The sequence below is a fragment of the Stegostoma tigrinum genome, chromosome 14 (genome assembly GCF_030684315.1).
Source record: "Stegostoma tigrinum isolate sSteTig4 chromosome 14, sSteTig4.hap1, whole genome shotgun sequence".
Classification (NCBI taxonomy): domain Eukaryota; kingdom Metazoa; phylum Chordata; class Chondrichthyes; order Orectolobiformes; family Stegostomatidae; genus Stegostoma; species Stegostoma tigrinum.
The window spans coordinates 38,147,248-38,171,835 of record NC_081367.1 but is presented as its reverse complement, the minus strand read 5'-3'; the positions used below and the strand labels follow the sequence as shown (position 1 = coordinate 38,171,835).

Sequence of the window (24,588 nt, the reverse complement as noted above, 5' to 3'; positions counted from 1 at the left end):
TGACACGATGCTGAAGCAGGTAGGACTTGAACTGGTTCTATTGGCCCGGAGGAAGGGATCCGTGACATCTACGGGGTGACAGCCCCTCTACTGATTGGTTTCAGAGGCCCTTACACTTGGTGCCTGTAACTTAACTGAAATGAAGTAAAATTAGTGGATTCATTGGGTGAATTCCTGATGGCGCACTGAAAACTTTCAAGTACTTTCTCCTCATTATGGCAACACGCCCTGGCCATTTGATTCGGGTCTGCTGGTACAACTCCAGGGCTCCCCATGGTCACAGCTGATACACTGAAGACTTCTGCTTGCTGGGACTAGGTATATTCATAACTTTATGGGATATTTTGGACATGTAGCTTGAGCTCTGATGCAACTGGACTTCAGTGGGCAGCCCAAACTGAGTCTCAGGGTATGCCTTTAAGAAATTGGTAGCCAAATCCATGATGATAAGGGTATACTGAATGCCCTCACACCGGGATCCACACAATCTACTAACACCTGGCCTAATGGTTTCCCAAAACCAGCACAAGAAACATAAGGGGGCAAACAGGAGGCTGAATGAACACAGCAAGCCAAGCAGCATCCGGAGGAAAGGAGCAGTCAACTTTTTGGGTATAACCCATCTTCAGGACTGTTGTACCTGAGACGTTGACATCTCCTGCCCTCCAGATGCTGCCTGGCTTGCTGTGTTCATTCAGCCTCTTGTTTGTCTACCCTGGATTCCAGCATTTGTAGTTATTTTTTGTCTCTAACATGACTCATAGAAACAGGTCCCATTGCGGTTCGGGGTTTTGCCACAGCTTTACAGATATGGCAAAGTCTGTAAAGCCTTACTGAATCCCTGTGCAGCCATGGCCAGTTAAAATGCTGGCTGACATAGGCTCAGGCTTTGCAGATACTGACATGCCTCCAACATTTTGTGAGCTAGCTGCAATGTTTCTCTCAGATAGCTCACTACCTTATCAGATCACTGCCTATTCTTCATATGCAGGGCTGAGAGAGGGTCTCCACTTCCTCATCAGATGTCATTTTAAATATAGCGGTGTTCAGGAACTGCTTCTGCCTCAGCTTCAGTGTGAAAAGTCTAAGCTGCTGTTTTGAACTTGTAGTGCTGCTAACAAGGAAATTCTATTTATTGCCCCTTTGCAGCCTTCCAGATGTCCACAAAAGTTTACAGATAACTGGAGCCCGACAACTGCACCTCCCAGTCGTGAACCATTTCAACTCCCTCTCCCATTCTTTAGATGACATGTCCATCATGGGCCTCCTGCAGTGCCACAATGATGCCACCCGATAGCAACTCATATTCCGCTTGGGAACCCTGCAGCCCAATGGTATCAATGTGGACTTCAGCAGCTTCAAAATCTCCCCTTCCCCCACAGCATCCCATAACCAGCCCAGTTCGCCCCCTCCCCCCACTGCATCACACAACCAGCCCAGCTCTTCCCCTCCCGCCATAGCATCCCAAACCCAGCCCAGCCTGTCTCTGCCTCCCTAACCTGTCTTTCCTCTCACCCATCCCTTCCTCCCACCCCAAGACGCACCTCTATTTCCTACCTACTAACCTCATCCCACCTCCTTGACCTGTCCGTCTTCCCTGGACTGACCTATCACCTCCCCACCTATACTCTCCTCTCCACCTATCTTCTTTTCTCTCCATCTTCGGTCCGCCTCCCCCCTCCCGCTATTTATTCCAGAACCCTCACCCCATCCCCCTCTCTGATGAAGGGTCTAGGCCCGAAACGTCAGCTTTTGTGCTCCTGAGATGCTGCTTGGCCTGCTGTGTTCATCCAGCTTCACACTTTATTATCTTGGATTCTCCAGTATCTGCAGTTCCCATTATCCCTGTTCTTTACCTACAATGCTGTGCGAAGCTCCACTGGCTTGTCTGGTCACAGACTATGTGACCACATATTTAGGGGAAACACCTAGCATTCTCTCCTGCAGCTATTTGTTCTCCCTGACTACAACAGGCTTTTCAACAGGGCTCAGGCAATGGGCTTATCTTTCATCCTGCAAGGGCATTACTACACAGCAGGACAATCCACTGCACAGGCAAAGTAGGGATGTCAGAGCCATAGAGCTGTACAGCATGGAAACAGAACCTTCAGTCCAAGCACATCCATGCTGACCAGCTATACTAAATTAATCTAGTCTCATTTGCCAGCATTTCGCCCATATCCCTCTATATCCTTCTTATTCATATACACAGCCAAATGTCTTTTAAAAGATGTAATTATACAAACCTCCACCACTTCTTCTGGCAGCTCATTTCATACACACCCCATCCTCTACATGAAAAAGTTGTCCCTTAGGTCCCTTTTAAATCTTTCCCCTCTCACCTTTAACCTATATCCTCTAGTTTTGGATTCTCCTACCCCAGGGGAAAAAAAAAACCTTGCCCATTCACAATAATCTTGCTCGTTATCATATTGTAAACCTCTACAAGGTCACCCTTCAGCCTCTGATTCTCCTGAGAAAATAGCCCCAGCCTATTCAGCCTCTCCTTAAAGCTCAAACACTCCAACCCTGGCAACATTCTTATAAATCTTTTCTGAACCCTTTCCAAGTTCACAACATCCTTCCCACAGCATGGGGATCAGAATTGCACAAAGTATTCCAAGAGTGGCCGAACCAATATCCTGTACGGCCACAACATGACCTCTCAACTCCTATACTCAATGTACTGGCCAATAAACACAATCATATCAAACACCTTCTTTACTATCCTGTCTACCTCCTTCAAGGAAATATTAACCTACACTCCGAGAGCTCTTTGCTCAGCAACGCTCCCCAGGACCTTAATATTAGGTGTATAAGTCCTGCTCTGATTTGTCTTTCCAAAAAGCAGCACCTCACATTTATCTAAATTAAACTTCATCTGCCGCTCTTCGGCCCATTGACCCATCTGATCAAAGTCCCATTGCACTCTGAGTTAACCTTCTTCGCTATCCACTGCACCTCCACTTTTGGTGTCATCTGCAAACTTATTAACCTTACTTCCAATTTTCACATTCAGATCATTTATATAAATGATGAAAAACCATTACCAATCTTTGTGGCACACTGCTGGTCATAGGCCAGCAGTCTGAAAAACAGTCCTCCATCCCTACCTTCTGTCTTCTACCTTCGAGCTGGGTCTGTATCCAGATGGCTATTTCTCCCTGTATTCCCTGTGATCTAACCTTGTTAACCAGTCTACCATGAGGAACCTTGTTGAATGCTTGACTGAAGTCCACATAGATCACATCCACTACTCTGCCTTCATCAATCTTCTTTGTTATTTCTTCAAATAACTCAATCAGCGAGACACGATTTTCCATACATGTCACCCACAGTTACTGCTCCTGACACAAGTCATATTCCAGATGTTCCAGTAAAGGAGATAGCATGTACCCTCCTCCAATTCTTTTCTACCAGCACCTTGGCTGTTACTATATACTGTAAAGGTCATGCCTTTTCTAAGCAGTAGAGACTGTATGGTCTGGATACACCTCACTATTGCTCAACTCATCCTGGTCTGGTCTGCAACAGACTCACATTCTCTGCATGGGATGTGAGTGGCCTCATAACTCCCACAGTTTTTCTCTCGTAGCTGTCAGCAGTTAGCCTGATCATGCCCTATCTTACTGCAATTGATTTCTTCACATTTTATCTGGCACCACCCTTTCTGTCCTATCTTTTCCAGTTGGTTAGGTATGACAAAGGAAGGTTTCTTCTGGAACCGGTTGCATCCAACGGTATATTTATCAGGAGATGCCAACAAAGCTATCTCTAAGGGGCTATGGGGAAAATCAAACTGCGCAACACCTCCCCTCCTACCCCTCATCCTTCAAGCCCCAAAGTGGGTCTCCAGTTTTTTTTCTGATTCCCTCCAGTTGCCTACAGTGCCAGTGCCAGGCAGCCCAGTGTTGGGGCCCAGGACTAATGCTCTGATTTGCCCTACCCTGGCAGCCGTTCTTGATGCCAACATACAAGTACAACTGCAAAATTAAAAGGCTCTCTTACATTGAAGGATGATGGTCGATGGCAGCCAAATGATATTTAATATTATCTCCAAAAAGCCAATATCATCAGTATTTTGCAAGTGTTGTGAAAACCATGTGCACCCACTTCCAATCAAATTAACGGAGCTTGATTCGCTCCTCTTAGCCATGGAAATTATTGACATAATTCGAATGTATCTTGATTGGAGGAGCAGCAGGAAGTGAGGTAAACAGAAGAGAGCAGCACATGAAAGTTGTGCTGGTTTGATACTCCCATGAGGTTCTTATGACAATGTTGAAGTACCAAAGGTCTATTCAGCTGGTGCAGAAACTGCTCTGCAATATAAACAGTGTAGTTGTTTGAACAGCTGTTGGACATGGAGCCAATATTTCAGAGCTGCTTCCTGCAACAGTTCTCCAATATGGCCGGTACTGGGGAGAAAGAACTAACTTTTACCAAATTCCACTCCTCCCCCTCCTGTTACACACCCTCAAAATCACCAGTTAATGCCTTCTCTTTCCCCAACCCCGTCTGTGAAAGGAGCCTTTTGTTCACAATTGCTACTATTAATTTCTAATTGTCTCAATATTGCCAGGAATCAGCCTATTGAAAAGAATGACAGATTACAAAGCCAGTAAGATGAATAGAGCTGGTGTATTTTTTTAAAAGAAAAAAAATCACAGAAAGTGGTTACATATTTAACAGACTACAGCAAATGTCATTTGAAATAAGTCAGACTTGACAAATCAGTGTCAAGAAAATTTGTAGTTCCTGCTTTTATGTCTTTACATAACTGCAGCACATAATACAGATGGTAAATATTAAACATATTAATTTCTGAACAATGTCACCATTGAATCCCTTTCAATAGCAAAGAATTTATGTGCAAAATAATAAAAGTACTGAAAATATTGGTAAACTCTTGAGGACCTCCTTAAAATAGGACCCCATTTTGCAAAAAAAACATCAAAACAGAACATGAGCAATGTTGACAATGCTAAACTGTTTGTCTTCAGTAAACAGATAGAGAACTATCATACTGTAAAGTGAACAAATACAAAAAAAAATCTGATAACGGGGATGCAGGGAAATCTTATCTTTGCAACAAGAAAACTTACGTTCAAAGCAAATGGCTGATCAACATTATGAACTATATTGCTTTCAACTTACTGAGGTAAAATACAAGAAATGTACTGATTGGCAAGAAAATTCCATCCTAAACTTTTGGCCTTGAATCAAACTGCCAATTGGCCACAATTAGCTACTTCTATTTTTTCTCCTACTTTGCTACCACATGAGGAATAATTGAAAAAAAACAATCTACGTTTCTTACCTATCGCATAAAGAAAGTGAGAGATGTCTCAGAGTGCTTGTCAGTGTACTGGGTCATTGATCAAGACTAAATAGAAAGAAATAGAAGGCTAGGATCACCAGGAAAGACAGAAATGTGGTCAAAAATGATCAGTTTGTGCTCCTTCGGACAGAGAGAAAACTAGCAAAACAGAAGAAGGATGGATTTTCAGAGAGTACGGAAAAGTCACTGTTGGAGCAGCTGTTGTAAAATGAGCAGATAAAGACGGGAAGAATGGACTGCAAGGTTCACCAAGACAAGGAGCTGGAGTAGCTCCATTGGCAGTGGTGTTACTGTGCTTCTGCTATCCTTGTCCTTCTAGATGGTAGACCGAATGTGTTCAAAAGGTGGCTTTGAAGCAAATTTGGTGAGTTCCTGAAAAGCATTTTGTGAACAGTATTCACATGTGCACTGTGCATTTTAACAGCTACAACACTGGCATTTACCCAATAATGTGGAAAATTTCCCGATTATGTTCTGTAAACAAAAAGCAGGACAAATCCAATCCAATCAAAGATTGCTCTTTCGGTCTGCTGTCGATTATCAGTAAGGTGATGGAAGGTGTTATCAACGGTGCTATTAAGCAGCACCTGCTCAGCAATAACTTGCTCAGTGACGCTAAGTTTGGGTTTCACCAGGGCTGCTCAGCTCCTGATCTCATTACAGCCTTAGTTCAAACATGGATGAAAGAGCTGAATTCCAGAGGTGAGAGTGACAGCCCTTGACATCAAGGCTGCATTTGAACAAGTATGGCCTCTATGAGCCCCAGCAAAACTGAAGTCAATAGGAATCAGGGGAAAACTCTTTATTGGTTGGAGTCAAACCTAGCACAAAAGAAGATGGTTGAGGTGGTTAGAGGTCAGTCATCTCAGCAGCAGAATATTTCTGCAGGGGTTTTCTCAGCTGGTTCATCAATGACCTTCCCTCCATCATGACTTGAGAAGTGGGGATGTTCGCCAATGATTGCACAACATTCAGCACAATTCATGGCTCCTCGGATACTGAAGCAATCCATGTCCAAATGCAACAAGATCTAGACAATATCCAGTCTTGGGCTGAGAAGTGGCAAGTAACATTTTCTTTACATCAGGCAGTACAAGGGAAATTAATCATCTCCCTTCTACATTCAATGGTGTTGCCATCACTGAATTCCCCACCATCAACATCCTGGCAATTACCATTCACCAGAAACTGAATTGGACTAACCATATAAATACAGTGACCACGAGAGCAAGTCGGAAGCTAGGAGTGCCGCAGCAAGTAACTCACCTCCTGTCTCCCCAAAGCTTGTCCTCCATCCACAAGTCATGAGTGGAAAGGAATATTCCCCACTTGCCTGGATGAGTACACTTCAAACAATACTCAAGAAGACTGACACAATCCAGGACAATATGGCCTGCTTGATTGGTACGTTCTCAAACACTTATTCTCCCTACCACAATGTTTAAACATGGCATTGGGCACTATCTACAAAATACACTGCAGAAATTCACCAAGACTCCTCAGGCAGCACATTCCAAGCCCATCACCACTACCATCTATAAGGACAAAGGCAGCAGATATATGGGAATTCCACCACCTGCAACATCCTCTCCAAGCCACTCAAAATCCTGATTTGGAAGTACATTGCCTTTCCTTTAGTGTCAAAAGGTCAAAATCCTGGAACTTCCTCCCTGATGGCAATGAGCCAAATAGATTGCAGTGGTTCAAGAAAGCAGCTTGTACCACCTTCTCAAGGGCAACCGGGGATGGACAATAAATGCGTGCCCAGTCAGCAATGCCCACACCCTATGAGTGAATGAAAAACAAAACATCTGGACATTTGCTAACATAGCGCCCTTGTTCAAAAAAATGCTGACAAGACTAGCACTTATGGAAGAGTCAGTTTATCTTCAGTGGTTGGGAATTTCTCAGAACAATTATTCAGAATAGAGTTAATTGCCACACGAAAAAATATGTGGGGTAATTTGGAAGTGCCAGCCTGGAGTTATTAAGGGAAAGTTGTGTCTACCTAACTTGCTGAAGGTTTGGAGAGAGAACAGAGGGGGATAATAAGGGCAAGATGTGGTGTGTATGGGCCAAAAAGCATTTGATACTGCACTACACAACACATTTGTGAGGACAGTTATAGGCTATGAAATAAAAGGGACAGTAGCAGAAGTGATGCAAAGTTGGCTCTGTGGTAGGGAGCAGATTTGTAGTGAAAAGTTATTTTTCAGGCTGGGAAAAGCTTTGTCATGCAGTCCTCTGGGGCCACTACTAAGATCCTTGGCATTCTGTTATGATCTCAATCTTGCAGGCACAATTTCAAAGATATTTATAAACGACACAAAATTTTGGGGAATTAAAAACTCCAAGGACGACAGTGTATAATTTCAAAAGGACATTTTCATGCTCAAGAAATGAACAGATAGACGGCAGATGAAGTTCAATGTGAAGAACTGTGAGGTCATATATTTTGGTATAAAGAATTCAAAGAGGCAGTACACAATAAATGAGATTATATTCATGAGTGTGCAGAGAGCAAAGAGACCTGGATATACATCTACTTAAGTCTGAAAGGGGAACAGACACCTAGAGAGAGCTGTTAATGACGCATACAGGATTTTCGGCTTAATTAATAGGAACATAGAGTCCAACAGCAGGGAGGTTTGCTGAATCTATAGAGGAGATTGGTTAGAACTTAGTTGAAACATTATGTACTGTTCTAGATGCTGCATTTTAGGAAAGATGTAAATATATTAGAGAAAGTGCAGGAGAGTTTTTTTTTAGAATGGATCCACGGATGAGCGATTAAAGGTTGGAGAGGTTGGGACTGTATTCCTTGGAGAGGAGTGGCTGAGAAGAGGTTTCAGTGAAGATTTCAAAATCTTGGAGGGGTCTATACCAAGTAGATAGGAGGAAACTCATCCTGTGTGTAAAGAGATCAAAAACCAGACACACAGATTTAAGGTGTTCTGCAAAAGATGCAAATATGAGGTGAGAAAGAAACCTTTTCAATCAAGTCATTAAGAGTACAATGTTTGCAAGTGTGTTGGCGACAGGTTTCACTGAGGTATTCAAGAGGGTGTTAGATGCTTATTTAAAAGAAAAAATAGTTCTGGGTAAAGCAGGAGAATAATAAGGAAAAATGTGCAAGGTTACGGGGAAAAGCAGGAGAATAATGAGCAAAATTGTGCAAGGTTACGGGGAAAAGCAGGAGAATAATGAGCAAAACTGTGCAAGGTTACAGGGAAAAGCAGGAGAATAACGAGCAAAACTGTGCAAGGTTACAGGGAAAAGCAGGAGAATAATGAGCAAAACTGTGCAAGGTTACAGGGAAAAGCAGGAGAATAATGAGCAAAACTGTGCAAGGTTACGGGGAAAAGCAGGAGAATAATGAGCAAAACTGTGCAAGGTTACAGGGAAAAGCAGGAGAATAATGAGCAAAACTGTGCAAGGTTACGGGGAAAAGCAGGAGAATAATGAGCAAAACTGTGCAAGGTTATGGGCAAAAGCAGGAGAATAATGAGCAAAAGTGCTCAGAGAGTCAGAGTAGACACCATGAATCTCCTGCTGTGAGTGACCGGTTTCAGTTTTGTTTTAAAAAATTGGAAGCCTCTCATAATTCACAGATTAAATATGTGTTAAGAACCGTCCAGTCATTCAGAGACAACAGGTATTTCACCCAAATAACACATTCTGTTTTCATCTAATCTTAGAGAGTAATGCTTTGAGTTTGAGCTCTTCGTCAGGAGCTTCATTCACTGTCAGCATTCATCAGATATCTGGACATGTGCTGTGTATGTTTTTCATTATGTGCTCTTGGCAAGAAATGCTCCCTGCCAACAGCACGAACAAAGTAAATTACTGCAATAATTTTTCTCTGGTACAGCACATTTATATTGATAATGAGTTATTGGCAGCAAGTGCCCCAAAAAGACAAATTGTGTGTCCTTGACCATCCAATTTTTCCTGGATCACAAGCCAACTAAAAGCCAGGACCATTTCATTGGCTCATAATATGGATCACCTGCACAAAAGAGGCATTATGTTATTATGGTTCCCTCAGCAAACTGCTTTTGACATTACTTTGAAAAAAGTTGTTAAACAAAATTCCATTTTATTCAGTTGCTCAAATTCTAATTAATGGGCTGAATCTTACTCCTTCTGGCTAAGAGTGAGCTGCATCGAGTTTCTGGAGGGTTTTTCACTGCACACAAAGCCAGTCTTCTGACTGCATCTTACCAATCACACCGAATGCACTATTTACCCCATCTTTTATATCGAGTTCAAGCACCATCTTACAATGCACTGTTCCTGGAACAGTTCAGTATTGTTCTGTTCTGTCTGGGTTTGTATATGGGTTCGAAGTCAACATGTTTGTTGATTGCATAATGGGTTGAGAATCATGCCTCTGGGAATTCCCGTGCATGTCTATGTTTAGCTTAGGCTACTATGGTTACGTTGTCCAGTTAACCCGATGGTCTTCATTGTCTGAGTGTACTGATATTAGGGAAAGTTTGTCATGTTGTTTTGCTGCTGACCAATGTTTGTGTATTCTGATGATTAGTTTCCTTCCTGTCTGTCCAATGTAATGTTTGTGGCAGTCATTGCATGCCATTTTGTAAACTATGTTGGTTCTGCATGTCGTGGGTATGGGGTCTTTAATCCTTGAGAGTGTTCGTCGTAGTATGTGTGCTACCATGATTCCAAGTGGAAGTAGGTATCTCATTGTCAGTTCTGATATGTTCTTGATGTAGGGCAGTGTGACCAGTGTGTTAGGGCATATTGTGTCCTTTTGACGTAGTCTATTTAGTCAGCACCTGCAGATGATGTTGAGGGGATATCCATTCATAGCGAAGATTTAGTATAGGTGCTCTTCCTCTTTCCTGCATAGCTCTGGGGTGTTGCAGTGAGTGATAGCTTATTAAAATAGTGTCCTAACACAGCTTTGTCTATAGATGTTGGGGTGGTTGCTGTGGAAGTTGAGGATTTGGTCAGTGTAGGTTGCTTTCCCATGTACCAAGGTTTGGAAGTCCCCATTGGTCATACGTTCAACTCTGACATCCAGAAATGGAAGCTGATTGTTGTTTTATTCTTCTCTTGTGAATATAATCCTGACAAATACTATATTGATGAAGTGCTGTGTTTGGTGCGTTTAATGATGACAACTGTGTTGTCCACATACCGGATCCACCATTTAAGTTGAATGAGGGGGGCGGTGGTGTGTTCTAGTCTTCGCATGGCTGCTTCTGTGATGGGTCCTGAGATGGGTGGCCCCATGGGTGTGCTATTCATCTGTTTGTATACTTGACCATTAAAGACAAAGTGTGCGGTAAGGTACAAGTCTAGTAGTTTGAGTTTGTTGTCATTGCTGATGGAGCTGCCAGTAGCATTCCTGCTTCGTCTAGTAACATAGCTAGTGTTTCTTTGGTTAGTGGGGTGCCAATTGACAAGAATAATGCTGTGACTTTAAAGGATGCCATAATCTTGTCATTGCTGATTTTTATGTTCTTGAGGGCATTGAGGAATTATTGGGTTGAATGGATGCAGTGGAGTGATCTGTCGACTAGATGTTTCTGTTTCTGTTGTACATCCTTGGCCAGTTTGTGCAAAGATGTATCTGGGAGGGAAACATAGGTCTAAGGAGGATAAAACTGTATGAGAGATAATAGGAACTGCAGATGCTGGAGAATCCGAGATAACAAAGTGTGGAGCTGGATGAACACAGCAGGCCAAGCAGCACCTCACTATAGCCCTGGTTCGAACATAGACAAAAGAGCTGAATTCCACAGGTGAGGTGAGAGTGACAAAAGCTGAGGTTTCAGGCCTAGACCTTCATCAGAAAAAAACTGAGGGGGCCTGAGGGGGATGTCTGGTTTGTGTACTTTAGGGAGCCCATAGAAACAGGGGGTGTTTGTGCCTTCCGTTTTCAAAGTCATGTAGTACATCTTGGTTATCTGTCCTGCATCCTTTAGCCTCTGCAGTGTTTGGGTGATCCTATTTCCAAGCTGCAGTGTTGGGTTTATCGCCACCTGTTGGTAAGTGTTTGTATCTGCAAGCAGTGCCCGTGCTTTCTCAAGGTAGTCTAGTTTGTTCATAATGACTATCATGCACCATTTGTTCACTGGTAGGATTATAATTTTTTTTACTTGAATTTTTTTAATGTTTGACGTGGATAAGCAACCTATCCAGCAGAAAACTCACAGAAACTGAGAAAGCTGTCCTAATTTGTAGACTGAACTATAACCACAAAGATGCGAACAGAACAGAATTTGTGGGAGAATTCATTCGCCTGTTCTGAGGAAGGGTCACCAGACCCGAAACAATAGCTCTGTTTTCTCCTCCACAGATGCTGCCAGACCTGCTGCACTTTTCCAGCAACTTTGTTTTCGTTCCAGAATTCATGGGAACCCTGGAAACTACATTAAAAGACTCACAGGCAAAACACAACAAGCCATCCAACATACTATAATCTCCACACTAAGCCATTGGAACGAATGGGACACCCTGAACACATCAGAGAGAAAAATGTTAGATAAACTCAAAAAAGTCAAGATAGATTACGTGAGAATGAAACCAGAAGGCACGAACACTGCCCACTTCTATGGGCTCCCTAAAGTACATTAGGGAGGGAGTTCCAGGATGTCACACTTGGTCAAATGCGGCCTTCATGTCAAGGGCTGTCACTCTCACCTCACCTGTGGAATTCAGCTCTTTTATCAATGTTTGAACCAGGGCTGTAATGATGTCAGGAGCTAAGTGGTCCTGGCAGAACTCAAACTGGGCTTCACTGAGCAAGTTATTGCTGAGAACGTGTTGCTTTATAGCAATATCCATCACTTTTAACTTCACCTGTAAACAGGAAACGTAATAGGGGTCTTCACTGGCCACATGAGTAAAGACATATTGAAGTATTAGATAGTACAGGGCAGGACATCAAAAGTTCAATATTTAATCTGGCTGGAGCTAATTATTTTCACCTTGGTGGCATTTATGGTAGAGCTGGAGTTGGTACCCAGAGCTAAATAGAACAAGCATCTACGGAGCTGTTTTTCTACTTGATCCCAACTAAAGATGCAAAGACGTTCATAGTCATAAAGGTCAATTATCCGTATAGAGTGCTAAATCATCAAATCGTCTACTGGCACTCAGTGTCAAAGTGTTACATGGTATGTCTTCTGGTCCCCATAATTTAGAAATAATCAGACTTTAAACTCAAATTGCTGGAAGTTCATTTAATGTAAACCTTTGTGTTTGCCATGCAGCTCATGGTCTGAATAGGCTGATACAGAAGTCTTCACATAAAGGTTTTCCTGAAAGTAATGACTTACACAAAAAAAATCATTGTTTGTACTCTATATTTATTAATTTGTTAATTATGCATTTGCAGAGTCAAGCAATAACCTTTTCAATGCCTAGATGATAGTCTTTGAGCTCATCTTCATGTTTGGTCAATAAACACATCGAAACATAGCGAGTTATTGCTCCAACTTTACCACAGGCGCAGTCTAGATGATCTTGATGATGTAACTGATGTTGAGTTGGTGCACAAAGGCCTTTACCAGATCAGGCACAGTTTACAAGGAATCCTTGTCACCATGGGAGATCAAATCCAGATAATTCAGCAAGGGTCTACAGCACACAGTAAATTCTCGTAATCTTTCTCTTGCCTAACTTTCAGCCATTGATCCTCAGCTGTTATTCCCTTAGATTGTGTGTTCAGTCAAACAGGGACATGTGAAGGAAGGTGTACTGCTACTGAGTTGAGGAGATCATTGAATAAGAACAGGTCTATTTGGGTTGGAATAGGTGGCTATTGCAATTACAATCCTGATAATAGGAGAGAGATGTGAAGGTGAAGAAGAAGGGGACTTTGGTGGAAGTGTACCTACGATGATTAGCATTGTTCAGTTGAGGTACATGCCATTAAAGTTGAAGTAGGCATACTTGTATCACACTGGGGCATGTGAAAATGTGATGGCAAGAATAGGGGTCCTTTGGGTCTTGCCCTGTGTTCTCCATGAGGTACCAAACTGTGCACTGAGGAGTTTCTTATAGTTTTTAACTTTTTCTGCAGTCTTGATGAGGTGCTGCCTGTGCATGATTCTCTGAATAAAATAGGAGGCCATTTAGGTCTGAGTTGGGGAGGTATTTAATCACAGAGGAAGATGAATCTTTGGAATCTCTGCCCAAGATGTTTGTGCAAGCTCAGTTACCTGAATATATTCCAGAGCTCAATAGATGGCTAAATATTAAAGGTCAAGAAATAGAGGGCTTGGATGGAAAAATAATGTTGAGGTAGATGATCATCCAAAATCCAGTTGGGTGATAGAGCAACTTCAAGTGGTCAAATGGCCTACTCCTGGTCTTATTTCTGTGTAATCTGAAGGCTAATCATTTGGGTAGCTAGGATCTTCACCTACCTAGTCATGGCTTTGTGTGCTCTGACAGTGTGTGTATACAGCCTGCTATATTCGGTTTATTCTTTCCAATCAAAACTTTTCACACACAACAACAACAATACTTTTCATACTTTGGGGTGTTCAAAGCCCCAGGTGAGCTGAACATGTCAACCTTCATCCATGCCCTTGAATTTACATTTTCTGGCTGCATTTTTCAGTTTTTTTAATGAAATTTTCAACAGATTCGCCTGACATCTGCCTTAGGCTATGACATTTATATCTCTTGGTCCAACGATTTGATTCTGCTTGGAAATCTGAGCTGAACTTTTCAATATTTTCCCTGTATGTTTCTGCTATCATCTTTATTCAGCTCCCAGCTATTAAACAAATGCAACCATTTTCTGTCTGCCCACACAAAAGAAAAAATTAGCTCAACCTTTCCTCTTCGCTGATGCCTTTCAGAAAGCTACTGGAAGATTGTCTGCACTTTTGTTTCCACTTCTCAAATGCCTGTATGACATTATTAAGCTCCCAATAAATGATGAGCTAGAGCAACGAGGTCATTCCTGCGGCAGCCACTTCACTTTTCTCCCTCCTCTTACCACTTATTTTGGTTGATTTTTCAATCTAAGTTTTTAAAAAATGTTTGCGTTTTTGGTCACAGACAACTGTTGCCAGCATGCTATCTCTTCTGGTTTCTATAAGTCAGAAATAATTAGATTCAAAATACAGGAGCCTTATTGTGTGTTCTTCTTTCTGCTCTCCATGTGGTTTTTTGACTGAATAGACTGATGCATTGTTACTCAGTGCATGACTTTCGTATGCCAGTGAATATGCTACCCTAGGATATATATAGCAATTATTTTCCAGCACTTTACGAATCAGTAAAATAACAAAATAGCATCCCATGTGAAGAATAGTTATGGGTCTAGGGTCACGAGTGGTAGAATGAGTTACTAGAGAACTACTGCCGTTCTTGAAATTGTACCCCACAAATTCAGTGGTTTGTGGTAATGGTGCAAAATGGGAACATTGTGAATCAGCAGGTTGTTTCAGAGAATACCAGACAAAATAAAACAGGTAAGGTATAAAACATAGATGAAAAATCTAGCAAAAATATGTCAGAATTAGAACAGCCTCCTGTCCCTCTTGTCTACTTCACCACTTGCAGCACCACAAAAGAAGAAAAATTTGGCAACAAGTTAGTATAGTGCTATCATCTTGCTGCCAATGCTAAATGACTATAAATGTTCACATATTTTCAATGCCTCAATCAGCTGTTCTTTTGGTCTCCTTGAGAGCAATTGCCCAATTAAAGCTAATTAACATTGAAATATGGCCAGATTTCACCGTGAAACCATATTTATTGAGATTGCCGAAAAGCTCTTCATTTACATTAGGACCATTAAGAGCCAAAGATGGCTTTATTATTTATTTATACATCTTTTAAATGTATCTCAGTTGCAAAATAAAGGTCTCAGAGGTAAACCACACCTAGATTTACTATTGATCCAAATTGACAAATATAATTTGCATTAACATTGACATGTGTACGATTAACAAAGTTTTGTACACTAAATAGATGTGAAAGATTTTAAAAACATAATAAATTGAGGCCCACTTGAAAAAGACTTTCATCAGAAGTGTTCCCAATCAATGTTCAAAAATACATGATTTTATTGAAAGAAAGGTGAATTTTGTTTCCCTCTGATTGTCTGTGTCCGTCAGCACATCCTGACTTGCTGTCCTGGTTAGGATGAATAAAACCAAATGTCTCTGCTGAATGAGTGCTTTTTTCAGTCTGTGCTCTGCAGCTCCAAAGCTGGCAGCCAGCCATTATCTCAAGTCTCCTCATTAGAGAAGCAACTGTAAGTCATCAAGGAGCAAGAGACAGCTGGTTCAAGATTAGCAGTGTAATGCAAAAAAGCCTCCCATAACAAAGATTTCAAAGGAAAATATAGTTGGAATTAACAACAAAGGATTTAGAACAGTGCAAAGTTTAGTGAAATAGTTTAAGATAAAATTTAAGGAGTCACATATGCACCACAATTCTATGAGAGAAGTGGCTGTGTTTTACTAAGTGTGATACATGCAAAAGTATCAAAGATCTATTGCCATCTAATAAGTATGTGTGCATGATGACAGTTCTGATAACAGGTTCACAGTTTTGGGCTGCAGCCAACAGGAATGTTGACATCTATTTAAGATAGTGACGGACTGAGGACAAACAGGATTCAAAGTAACACCTTTGCATGGAAATAATTTCAAAAGAAGCCTAAATATGAAAAGATTTCATGATTTTTGCTTTCAGGTGCAATGAGAACAACCAATTCTAATTCACAGCCTAAATGCTTGCACCATTAAAGGAAGAAGGAGGAAAGGGGATCTGCTAAAATACATTTGACTCTCAAATAGAAAATGCCAGGACTGAATATTTTAGAAGATCTCTCATTTACAAAGTGATATTTTAATTCAGATCATTGAAAAATGTACTATACAGACATCGTAGCTTTAAAAATTAGTTGCAAACCAAAATTTTATAATTGATGAGTCACACTGACAGAAGCTACAGAAGTAATTTAATGGGTCAAATTCCAAACATTAGGGAAGATAGAAACTCCCTACAGGTCAACTGCCACTGTGAACCACCTACTATCTTAATTCTCCTTGTCACTTTGTTTTAATCCGAAGAAAGATTTTTGCAAGGATTCAAGTCAAAATCAAAGGCTAACCAAGTTTTTGATTAATCACCTGTGGGATGTAACAACAGCAAGAAACCCATCAGCCAATCTATGGTGCAAAAGGGTATTTGTAACTTATTAAGTATGCATCCAGTAATGGCATCAAAATGATATCATCTGTATTTTACCCTTAAAACAAAGCTTTTTTGAAAAGCCAGGATAAATATTTGGAATTTACAGGTCAGAGTTTTCAAAATGGCTGGCAACCGTCATCTTCTCTACAGTTAAGCTTTTTAAAATCGATTAAATATACAACACAATATACCTGTGTTTTCACATTTGTATTACACATTATAAAAAATGTCATCAAATATTTGAAGTCCTAATTTCCATTCTATTGATCCAGTCTATCAAAGAGCATTGATCTGGGAATCTTTTTGTTAATAAAGAAAATCAATGGCACTTATGTTGTCATGGTTCAGAAATAATGAAGGTAATATAATTAGAATTAGAATTAGATTTGGAATTAGAATTATAATTATAATGATATTTTATTGTCATGCGTATTCAAGTACTGGGATATAGGAGTACAGTTAACAGTATATAATGTCACCATTCAGGCCGCAATCTTAGATATAACGTGCCTCGCTACAAAATCTTGTGTAAAAAAGTAGAAAAATAAAGAAATAGTATTATAAGTTCAACATTACAGTTCTTCTCAGTATAAAGTAGTAAAAAAGAAATAAAATTAAAACTTCCAAATTGTAGCCCTTCTTTGACCATGGATCTGTAGTCACTCCATGCTGGGCTTTTCCCTTGAGGGCTCAATCTCACCCGTATACTGGGCTCGATCTCTTGATCCCTGAGCCTTGCTGCCACCATCCTGCCACCAACCGATGTTCGGGGTTACCAGTCGCCTTGACTCAGGTCACCAGAGTCACACTCTGGTGCCATTCTGGGCCCCCAGCAACTTCCTCAATGCCGCAAAATGCCAGAGTTCTGTCAGGAGATAACAACTACCTCGTGGCCAACCAGCAAAGTCCCTGCTCTGGGCTCCCAGCCACTGCTGTCACCACCGGCACCTTCACAACCAATTTCCCTCCAGAAGGAAAATAGAGAAAAAAAAGTTAAACAAAAACTTTAAACAAAAAAAGACTGATGTGAGAAACAAATAAGTAAATGTGATCGGAACGGAAGAGCTCTTGCTCAGGGCCCCTACTCCAATTCAGTACAAATAAGTGGAGTATCAATGATTCTTCAATCAAAATATATTTCTAATCACTACTGCTAAACTCTAGTTTTAACCTATATGGATTTTGCTCAAATTGTCAATCTTTGCCTCAAAGATTTAAATCTTATTTCAATGTATTGTTGACTGAAATAATTCCACGGAGGCTGGAATCCCATCACCAAGTCACCCTTTATTTACATGTGGGAAGTCCTTGACACTGATCCAACTCCCTCAGAGCTAGCTCTAAGTGCAAACAGAACCTCCGACACTCCTGGTTATTTCTGTCAGCCAGGACTCCTTGATCGGACCAAATTAATTGCCCAATCAGGGAACTCATATCCTATGAAGTCCACTAAGCTGACCTCACCACACTTACTACATTATCACATAGCCAAAGAAATCATGTTGACAAATAACTGTAGACATAACGACAAGCCAATCTTCTGAATGGAAAGACATTCAGTGCAACTTTTAATTTCTTCCACGTTATTCCTGAATATTATAGAATCCCTACAGTGTGGAAACAGGCCATTTGGCCCAACAAGTCCACACTGCACCTCCAAACAGCATCCCACACAGGCATATTCCCCTGCCCTTTCTCTGTAACCCAGCACTTTCTATGTCTAATCCACCCAATTTAATTACCTCTGGACACAACAGACAATTTAGCATTACCAATCCACCGAACCTGCATATCTTTGGACTGTGGGAGGAAACCAGGGCATCCAGAGGAAGCCCACACAGATGGCTAGAGAATGTGCAAACTCCACACAAACAGTAACCTGAGGGCGGAATCGAACCCAGGTCCCCAGGGCTGTGATCAGAGATAATGGGAACTGCAGATGCTGGAGAATCCGAGATAACAAAGTGTTGTGCTGGATGAACACAACAGGCCAAGCAGCATCTTAGGAGCACAAAAACTGACGTTTCGGGCTTAGACCCTTCATCAGAAAAGGGGGATGGGGAGAGGATCCTGAAGTAAATAGGGAGAGTAGGGGAGGCGGACCGAAGATGGATAGAGGAGAAGATAGGTGGAGAGGAGAGTATGGGGGGGTAGGGGGGTGGTGCGGGTAGGCAGGGAGGGGATAGGTCGGCCCGGGGAGGATGGACAGGTCAAGGGGGCAGGATGAGGTTAGTAGGTAGGAAATGGAGGTACAGCTTGAGGTAGGAGGAGGGGATAGGTGAGAGGAAGAACAGGTTAGGCAGGTGGAGATGAGCTGGGCTGGTTTTGGGATGCAGTGGGGGGAGGGGAGATTTTGAAGCTGGTGAAATCCACATTGATTCATCCAGCTCCACACTTTGTTACCCCGGGCTGTGAGGCAGCAGTGCTAACCACTGAGCCACCATGTCATCCATATTGCTGTATTCTTACTCCACAATTTAGCCTGATCCCAACATTTCTGTTAAAATACCTGTATTTAGATGATGATCATCTTGCATCAATTGTTTATACTGTACAATAACCTGAAATTCAAAAAACTGATTCGGGACCTTTCCCACATGCATTTGGACAACAAATGCAAATCTGTGTACACTGTCAATGCTAATGATGTGTTCCCTTACTTTAACGACTTGACACTTACACTTTTTCTGCTTTCTTGGGTATAGTTGGGCTGATATTCCTCAGTGTAACATGCATGAGCTCCTAGTTCTGAGGCATAAGGTGGGAGAAATTAGAGCTGAAATTATGTCAGATCTTTGTTGAATTCCCTGGAGCAACCCCTGAAATGGATTAGAAGTACCTGCGTGAAACAGTTGGGAACTTTCACATTATTTATAAATGACAGAGAAAACATCGTCATGCTTCCTTGGCACTTTTTGAGATTCTGTCAGGCTGATAACTAAACAGATCAGCAGCCAGACCTCAGTAAAGTTCACAAAATGTTGATAGCCTTCTCAGATCTACCAGAAGGTAGGTTTCATTTTTGTATGGGCCAGCAAGTAGGAATAATTTTAGATAGCAACCAAAAGGGTGACAATAGATCAAAGCTCGTACAGTGTCCTCCCCTCATCAGTACCCGGGCATCCCTCAAAATGCAAATGATCCTACATTTCAGTGTAGTTCCAATTCTAAGAAAAAAAGCTAAAGGGTTCTAAAAAGCATCGTCGTGGAATCTAGTATCCCCAGAATCACCACTTATAAAATGGAACATCCCTCTGGGGTTACTGCAATAGGGGCTTGCTTTCCGAATCTTATAATTTAATATTGAGGATCAATCGATCACCAAATGAAAGTTCATTGGATGCCTTGTCACACAACACTTCATCAATATCAATTGTTGCCAAGAGACTCGTAGTGGAACTAAAGAATCTGTTACTATTACGTCAAACACTTTAATCTACTGTGCTAATTTTCTCTCGTTTTGTGTCCCCAGTGTGTGATCTGCCATTTCAGGCCATCAAACAAATTCTACGTCACACTTCAAGTTGGTGTTTCCATTTTGCAGACATATACAAGCCTCGAAGTACCATTTGGGAACAGCTAGATCTGCTGATACCACCTTAATCCAGCCACTACTTGGCATACCACACTGACCGAGGTTCCTCAGTACCAGACAGTGATAGTGAGTAACTTCAAAACAGAGTGTCCAGAAATCACTTTAGCTGGATATGCATCCCCAAACAGTGGGAAATCTTATATTCAGCTGTATGGGGTTAGAAATACTCACCTGATCTATACATGATCAGCTCCCCTGATTGTCATCCTCACCTGACATAGTGTCTAGTCCTGAATAACTTCCCACATAATCACTGCACATCATTACTTATTCACATTGACCTTTGTCTTCCAGTCATCAACAGTCAAGTAAGATGTCATGGAATTTCTGTGAAGCAGATTGGTGAAAATATAGCGAGGCCTTGGATCACTGTGAAAATACCTATTCGTAGTCCTATGGAAGAATTATATAAGTGATTTTGTATGGTGGTACTTACAAAGCTGCTTGCACAGTCACAGCACATGACTAGCAACTCATCCACACCCTATGTCTTTTATGTAGAAAGCACAGCTTTTAATGTGAATCATCTAGTGAAAATGTGCAACACTGAAATTTTTAAGGCCTGCAACATTTCACAGCTTATTTTTCCCAGTCTTGTATATCTGCCTGGTTATGGAGTAAAATGGGTTCAGAGTCAAGGGTTTCCTAATTGAATACTGACACCTTTTCACAATCAGACCCTTGATGAGGTATCCCAATTTATTTCAGTTCCACAGAAGATATTCCAAATCACCAAGCTACCTAATGAGCAGAGTGAACTAGCTCCCCTTCTTTATTCATCCAACCCCTCAGTTGGTCATAACAAGTTTAAAAACTAAAGAATCCCCTCTCTGTGGAAAACGTTCTCCCATACTAAATAAATTTATGTTTAAAAAGAAGCCAGATTAGCCAGGTATTCTTGAGTTAACAAGTTAACATGGGTTACCGCTCAAACCCCAGCCGGTACACATGAGTAGCTCAGCTTGCTTGCACATCTTGTTCTGCTAGCACCCAGATCAAGCTGAACCAGCTTTAAACTCCTGTTTCTGTGCATTCATTAAAGGAGGAGGCGGAGCATAAATCATATGTCTCAGACATCAGACATCTCTCTGATGAAGGGTCTAGGCCCGAAACATCAGCTTTTGTGCTCCTGAGATGCTGCTTGGCCTGCTGTGTTCATCCAGCTCCACACTTTGTTATCTTGGATTCTCCAGCATCTGCAGTTCCCATTATCACTGTCTCAACCAGATTGCTGCCTCTACTCCCTTCATGTTCACAATTCAAGATAATTCAGGACGATAACAGTTCCATGGCAGTTTTAGTGCATTTTCTCCCTGTTAAGTCCATCCTTTTGAAGCTTTTTTGACACCTCATCAGGTATGATATTCCAGAGTCTCACTCTCTTTCTCTCCATATAGCCAATAAGTTTACCTCTGCAGCCACGTTATTATGATCCATAGTCTATACACTTTTAGATTAGATTAGATTACCTACAGTGTGGAAACAGGCCCTTCGGCCCAACAAGTCCACACTGCCCATTGAAGCATCCCACCCAGACCCATCCTCCTATAACCCACACACCCCTGCACACTATGGGCAATTTAGCATGGCCGATCCAACTAAACTACACATCTTTGGACTGTGGAGGAAACCGGAGCAACCAGAAGAAACCTACACAAACACGGGGAGAACGTGCAAACTCCACACAGTCAGCCGAGGCTGGAATTGAACCCGGGTCCCTGGCGCTGTTTGCTAACCACTGAGCCACCGTACCGCCCATTCCCCTGCAAGATGAGTGGAATGTGATCCATTCTTATTTCACTACAAAGAGTGATAAATATTTCAATACATAAAACAATGCGCACACTAATATGCTTATTCTCCTAATCTCTGTCTATCTTATCTTTTCAATTCCATCAGAATCTCTTTAAGTTCTGTCCATACCCTAGAAGGATAACTTGGATTCTGGGCCTTAAATGGCCGCATAAAGGTTAATTAGTTTAGGTCAGTTTTGGCTATTTCCAAAACATATCTCAAAGTGCTCAAGAATGAGCATAAAACTGAGCTTTATTTTCTCTCCTGTGAATACCATCTCATGCTGGTTTGTCCAACCATCGGAATTTAATGAGCTCAGCACAATATTTCCCTGTAGTATCTCAGCTCCACCACTGTCATTGTTGATTCCTTGTTAGCAAGTCTAAGGACATCAAGTTCCTCATTAGCACCTCATTTTTAATGTAATACCACTTTGACTGGCTCAGCTGCGGAGTGAACAGTCTAAGCTGGTACTTTTAACAATGGAAGAGCTTATGGGGCTCCTGCCAATAAACTTCTGTTTATTACCTCATCGTGTCTTACATATTCCGAACAAAGTTAGACAGTCAGACTAGAGGGCACCTGTTTGCATTGCTGTCTTCGCCTGCACTATCTGTCTACTTGTCTAGCAAAGTCAGGGAAAACATCTGGCTCTTTCTCTTCTAGCTGTACAGTCTCTCTGACCTCAACAGGCTTCTTGGAGACTTCTAGGATTGAAATGATTTTTGATTCTGCCAAGTCATTCACTGAGCAGCATGTCAATTTATCCACAGGAATAGTAGAGATGGCTTCCATAGTCACTGGTCCTGTTACAAGGTTACATTCCACATATAAGATAACAAAGTGTGAAACTGGATGAACACAGCAGGCCAAGCAGCATGTTAGGAGCACAAAAGCTGACGTTTCAGGCCTAGACCCTTCATCAGAGAGCGAGGCCTGGTCGAGGCCCGAAACATCAGCTTTGTGCTCCTAAGATGCTGCTTGGCGTGCTGTGTTCATCCAGCTTCACACTTTGTTATCTTGGATTCTCCAACATCTGCAGTTCCCATTATCTCTGATCACATTTCACATATACCTGGTGGACCAGCTTGCATCATACATCCGTCCGTCTTGTCAGCATTTTGCCAAAAACACCATGCCTTTCCCAGAGCATGACCTTTGCATGCTTAGTATCAGTACAGGCTTGCCTGCCTCACCCTGGTGAAATTTGGCCACAATTACGTTGGATACAAAATCTCAGAAGAAATAGAACCTGTTCCAAAGGTGTGTCGTGACAGGCTGATGAGAAAGTATCCCTCCAGTGCTTCATTCAATATCATCCCGCTTCCAGAAGTGCCTTTACATGGATTCACAGCTATAGTCAGAGCAATAGCCTGATCTGCCATGCTCTCTGAATGATTCTCATTTTCTGCATAGTGTGTATGTGCTCTGATGAATCCAAATGCTTTTTTATCCGCTGTAGCCCCGATATGCCTTATCCTTCAACAATTAAAACAAGCTTCTTGGCCTCGCTTTTCAGTTCAGCATCATCCTTTCTGTCCTGAGGCGATTCCCATCTTTTCACTCTCTCTCACAGGTGTTCAATTTTTTGTCATTCTTCCTACTTCTTTGTTTTCCAGTTGGTTGGACATATTTAAGTGAGGGCTTCTTCTGGAATGGGGGGTTGTGAACCAGTTCATAATCGTCTCTGCTGCTGGGTGCATCTGTAATGGAAAGGGGATGGAGATTTTTGTAAGTTTTGAAAGGAGAATTCTTCCACAAAGGTTTCCATAAGTGATTTTGGCTTTAAGTGCTTGTACCCACTGGTCAAAAGCAAGCAGCTTAGCCTTTCAAATTCCAGATAAATCTGGTCAGGCCATTTCCTGGTGGTTGTGGAACTTTTTATGGCACAACTCCAGTGCTAACTGGAACACGCTGAGGGTCGCCTGTTTTATTGCTTTGTAATCAGTGATACTTTCCATAGACAAGAGGCAGTAACCTCACAAAGTTTCCCTGAAAGCTTACTCAAGAAAGCTTACTCTGCAACAATTAGCACTAATGTTGGACTGGTCACTTTATCTGTTGTGCCATCACTCAAAAGAGATAAATAAAGTTTCCACCACCACCACCTTCTCAAACTTAGGAAATAAATGAGTAAACGATTGGTTCCACTCCCAAGTCTGAAGCATTTGTGCTTCCATGGAACGCCGAAGGATTTCTGTTCCTCAGCTTAAGATGTTTTACGCATATTCCTCGCCCTGCCATTTTTTACTGAAAATGTCACTTTTCTCCCCTTGCTCTTGTCTCGCTTTCCTATTCCTTTCTCTTTCTTTCTCTCTTTCTCCCTTCTCTCTTCTCTCTCTGTTTGTCTTTCTTTTTCTTTTCCTTAATATTCCAGTTCACAGGTATTTCTGCTATATACGTGTTTGTTAACACAAATTGGCTGCAACATGATTGATGAATAGTGGGTGCTATTTGGATAATTCGAACTTTCTGCTGTACAGTGTAGTGATTTCCCTATAATGTGATGTTATATGGCATGATTTTCCATAGCATGACGTTTCACAAGAACGCAACTATCGTGTTATAGGAGCACTATTTGTACACCTATCTGATTTTAATCTGTCAACAACAACTTCATCCATTTCACCACCCTCAGCTGTCACCCATAAACCTTGGT

General features: G+C 41.6%; 1 long non-coding RNA gene across 2 annotated transcripts in view; it reads left to right on the top strand.

Annotated features, from left to right (window-relative positions):
• LOC125457408 (uncharacterized) overlaps nucleotides 1-24,588 on the top strand; it is a 107,547-nt gene that overhangs the window by 74,962 nt on the left and 7,997 nt on the right. The window lies entirely within an intron of this gene.